A 5,786-nucleotide genomic window follows, 5' to 3' on the forward strand; every position below is an offset into this window, starting at 1 on the left:
ATCCAATATCCTGTGATAAGCCAAAATGGAAAAGAATATTTTTAAAAGAATGTGTATATATATATATAATATATATATACGCACATACATATATAAAACTGAATCACTTTGCTGTACAGCAGAAGTTAACACAACACTGTAAATCAACTATACTTCAATAAAAAATACATAATTTTAAAAAAATACATCATTTAAAAAAAAAGATTGCAAGAAGGAAGAAGAAGCGTAGCTTAGCTAAAATGTTTGGCATGGGATATGAGGATTGGATATTGGGTCCAGTTTGATTGGGTTTTTCTCTGGTTTTTGTTTCTCTTCCAGTGAACAATGTGTGCTTTTTACACCATCACAGAACAACATGACGACATGTCTCCCAATCTCTGTGGATGAGTCTGTGCCCTCCCCAGTGTGTTGTTCTATCCTCTCCTGGAATGGTCAGACCTTACCTGGCTCATTTTGAGGAAACATGAAAAGGGATGCTTCTCACACACAGCTCAACAGCCCCCAAGCCCTACCAATGCCCAGAAAACTTATGGTTGAGACATGGTCTTTAATTAACACTTGTGACAGTCCTAGGGATAATGAGGCATTTTGCAAGATCTGTGGGTGCTGTTGGTGACAGTGAGGATGCAGGAGGAAGAAGAAAAAGAGATGACATGAGATTGTAATCTTCACAAAGAGAGAGACTACATCAGTTTTATTTACCAATGTCAACCCAGCATCAGAGTACTCAATAAATATTTGTTTAATAAAATGAATGAAGGAAGAGGAGAACTAGCAAGGAGAAGAAGGAGAGATGGAAAAGAAGCAAATATAACATTCTCCTATATGCCAAGAACTAACATTGTTGGGTGCTTTACATACAAAATACCTCTCTGAATCTCCCCAGCAGCCTAGGAGGTAGGTCTTCATTTGCCACATGAGGAAACTGAGGCTTATGGGAATATCTTGTGCTGTTGAGGATGCAGGGAAATGGGTGCTCTCTCATATATTGTTTAAGATTGTTCATCAAATTGCTAAAGCCTTTTGGGAAGGCAAGCTTGAATTCAGAATTTATCAAAAATTTTGATGCTGGGGCTTCCCTGGTGGCGCAGTGGTTGAGAGTCCGCCTGCCGATGCAGGGGACGCGGGTTCGTGCCCCGGTCCGGGAAGATCCCACATGCCGCGGAGCGGCTGGGCCCGTGAGCCATGGCTGCTGAGCCTGCGCGTCCGGAGCCTGTGCTCCGCAGCGGGAGAGGCCACAACAGGGAGAGGCCCGCGTACCGCAAAAAAAAAAAAAAAAAAAAAAAAAAATTTGATGCCTATGCCCTTTGATTCCACCTCTAGGAGCCTCTCCTCCAGAAAAGGCTCAATCTTGTGCCTAAAGAGGAATGTGCAAGGTTGCTAATGGCATCATTGCTTGTCGTGGTGAAAAACTGGAAACACGCGAACTGTCCATCATCAGGAGGGCGACTAAACAAATTACTGTACAACCATTCTATAGAATATTGTGCAGCTTATAAAACCAATGGTGTTGCACATGCACTGGAATGGCTAAAATGAAAAAAAAGAAAAGAAAATACCAAGTGTTCGTAAGCGCCCCCTTAGCCTTAGAACTTAGTTGTAGTTTAAACTCTAAGCCATTACACAAGACAAAATAATAATAGTTTAGTCATTAAGCAAAGTGAAGGAACTTTAGTTATTCCTCACGGGCTATAGATAATATTCTGAGCCATATCCTGAGAGCTGTTTTGCAGATACTGAAGCCCCCACCAGGTGGAGGAAGATGACTACATGATGACCAAATTGTAGCCATCCCATAAGCTGCTCTATTTCACACAATTCCAAAAACTGGCCTCAAAGGAATGGGAAGAAACCCTGGCACTGAAGATTAAACTGTACTTAAAACAACCAAGACGACACTGATCAGACCACCGCGTTCCTGATTTCAAGATGACTGTCAGAGCTGACTGTGCTGCTCTGCCCCGTCCCTCTGCCAAAACACCCCTGAAACTCCCCTTTAAAAGTTCTTGCCCCCTAAGCGGCAATTGTGAGTTTGTTCTTGGACATCAGTCCACCTTCTCCCCTGGTTGCCGGCCTCTGAAATAAAGCAAGCTTTCCGTTCCTACCAACACTCATCTCTCGAGTATTGGCCTTTGAGTGGTGAGCGGCAGGACCTGAGTTTGGTAACATGCGGTCATGGATTTAGAGCCCTCATGCACTGCTTGTGGGAGGATAAAAATGGTACACCACTTTGGAAAACGGTTTGGCAATAGCTACTGAAACTATACATACGCATTCCCTATAATCCAGCACTCCCACTTATAAGTGTATATCCAACAGAAGTGTGTACATATATTCATTAAATGGGATGCGCTGGATGTGCATAGTTCCATAGCTCATAATCTCAAAAAAACACTAGAAACTACCCAAAGGTCCATCAATAATAGATTGGATACATGAGCTGTAGTATATTCACACAATGGAATACTAGAGAGCATATGTCCTCAATGGGAGTAATCTTTTACCTCCACGAGGGCAAAAATTAACTTGGGGGGACTAAAAAATATACAGATATATATACAATATAGATAGAGATAGATGGTTAAATAAATAGAGTATATCTGTGATATTAAATTTCATGGAGGGGCAATTAGGAAAATTGTGTAAAACGGCTTCTTGGTGGGGGGCACTAATGAAAAAAGGATTGAAAAATAAAGTGATAAGATTGAAGATCTACAGACATATGCAAAAAAAGCTGAATCTCCCATAAAAGAAGAATGAAATATTGTCATTTGCAGCTACATGTATGAACCTAGATATTATCATACTGAGTGAAGTAAGTCAAAGAAAGACAAATACTATATGATGCCACTTATATGTGGAATCTAAAAAGTAATGCAAGTGAATTTATTTACAAAACACAAACAGACTCACAGACACAGAAAACAAACATATGGTTACCTAAGAGGAAAGGGAGGAGGGTTAAATTAGGAGTATGGGATTAACAGATACACACCACTATATATAAAATAGATAAACAACAAGGACTTACTGTATAGCATAGGGAACTATATTCAATATCTTGTAATAACCTATAGTGGAAAAGAATGTGAAATATATATATATATATATATATATATATATATATATATATGTGTCACTTTGCTGTACACCTAAAACTAACACAATATTGTAAATCAACTATACTTCAATTTTTATTTTTTTTAAGATTTTTTTGATGTAGACCATTTTTAAAGTCTCTATTGAATTTGTTACAGTGTTGCTTCTGCCTTATATTTTCCTTTTATGGTTGCCAGGCATGTGGGATCCTAGCCCCACCACCAGGGATCAAACCCACATCCCCTGCATTGGAAGGCGAAGTCTTAACCACTGGACCACCAGGGAAGTCCTAATCCTTCCATTTTTGAAAAGCTGAATCTCACAAACATAATGTTGACTGAATGAAGCCAGACACAAAGGAGAGTATACTGTGCGATTCCACTCATATAAAGTTCCCAAAACAGGTAAAGTTCATCTATAATGTTCTATACCAAAAGAATGTCTGGGGAAAGCAGAGGCAGAGTGATGATAATAAAAGAAGCTGGAGAAGGAATTCAGGGGAAGGGAGCTGGTCACATTGTTTTCCTTGATCAGGGCCCAATTGCATTGGTGTGTTCAGTGAGTGAAAATTCATTGACCTACGCACATGATTTGTGCTCTTTTCTGCATGTAGCTTATTCTGCGATTCGAAGTCTTTGAAGAGAAAACCAAAAATGAGTTTGTTCCATATGAAGCGACATGGAAAGATGACTCAGACATAAAATTAAGTGAACGAAGCAGGTTATAGAACAATTTGGTAGAATGAGCCAACGTATGTAACAGCTACAACTGTGTACGTCAGTGCAGAAGTGGAAATTTGGAGAAAAACTGCCCAGTCTTGTGCCTGAATAATCTCAAAACAAAAGAACAGGGGGAAGGGGAAGCTTCCAGTTTTCAAAAGCTTGTTATTGTGGTAAAATATACAAAACATAAAATTTATTATTTTAACCATTTTTAAGTGTCCAGTTCAGTGGCATTAATACATTCACATTGTTGTGCAAATATCACTACCATCCATCTAGAGAACTTTGTAATCTCCCCAAACTGAAACTGTATCCACTAAACACTAACTCCCCATTCTTCCTCCTCCAGCCCCTGGCACCCACCATGCTACTTTCTTTCTCTATGAATGTCAATATTCTAGACACCTCATATAAGCGGAATCATGCAATATTTGTCCTTTCGTGCCTGGCTTGTTTCACTTAGCATAATGTCCTTGAAGTTCATCCATGTTGTAGCATATGTCAGAATTTCCCTCCTTTTTAAGGCTGAATAATATTCCATTGCATGGATATACCACATTTTTTACCCATTCATCCATCACTGGACATTTGAGTTGTTTCCACCTTTGGGCTATTGTGAATAATGCTACCGTGAACACCAGTGTGCAAACATCTGTTCGAGTCCCTGTTTTCCATTCTACTGTGTATATACCCAGAAGTGGAATTGCTGGATCAAATGGTAATTCTGTTTACTTTTTTGAGGAGCTACCATACTGTTTTCCACAATAACTAGAGCATTTGGGGGGAATGTTCCAGTATTGTTGAATAATTTCAGTATTGTTTGAATATTCGAATCCTAGGTACAAGCTCAATAGATATGAAAGCATACATCTACACAAAAACGTGTATGCAAATGTTTATAGCAACATGATTCATAATGGCCAAAAAGTGGAAACAATCCAAACACCCATTAATGTATGGATGGTTGAACAAAATGAGGTATATCTATAGAATGGACTATAATTCAACCATAAAAAGGAATGACATACTGATAAATGCTACACCATGGATGAACCTTTAAAACATTATGCCAAGTGAAAGAAGCCAAAAACAAAAGATACATATTGTATGATTTCATTTATGTGAAATGTCCTGAACAGGGAAATTTACAGAAACAAAAAGTAGAGAAATAGTTTCCTAGGGTTGAGATATAGGAGGTTGGGGGAAAGCGGAATTCAGGGCAATAATTAAAGGGTACAAGGTTTCTCTTTGAGGTGATAAAAATGTCCTAAAATTGACTGTGGTGGTGGTTGCACAACCCTGTGACTATAGTATAATCCATTGAATTGTACACTTTAAACAAGTGAATTGTATGGTATGGGAATTACATCTCATTAAAGCTATTAACATAAAATAAGGGTACTATGCTAAGTGAAATAAGTCAGACAGAGAAAGACAAATACTGTATGAAATCACTTACATGTAGAATCTAAAAAATACCACAAACAAAAAAGATGCAGACTCACAAATATAGAGAACAAACCAATGATTACCAGCGGTGAGAGGGAGCGGGCAATATAGGTATGGAAGAAAGGAGGTACAAACTATTGGATGTAAGATGGGGCAAGATGGGAATAAAGACACAGAACTACTAGAGAATGGACTTGAGGATATGGGGAGGGGGAAGGGTAAGCTGGGACAAAGCGAGCGAGAGGCATGGACATATATACACTACCAAACGTAAGGTAGATAGCTAGTGGGAAGCAGCCACATAGCACAGGGAGATCCGCTCTGTGCTTTGTGACCACCTAGAGGGGTGGGATAGGGAGGGTGGGACGGAGGGAGACGCAAGAGGGAAGAGATATGGGAACATATGTATATATATAACTGATTCACTTTGTTGTAAAGCAGAAACTAACACACCATTGTAAAGCAATGATACTCCAATAAAGATGTTTAAAAAAAAAATGCCAAAAAGGCAAAAAA

The sequence above is a fragment of the Aethalodelphis obliquidens genome, unplaced genomic scaffold (genome assembly GCF_003676395.1).
Source record: "Aethalodelphis obliquidens isolate GAN/ISIS:26980383/991018 unplaced genomic scaffold, ASM367639v1 scaffold53, whole genome shotgun sequence".
Taxonomy (NCBI): Eukaryota; Metazoa; Chordata; class Mammalia; order Artiodactyla; family Delphinidae; genus Aethalodelphis; species Aethalodelphis obliquidens.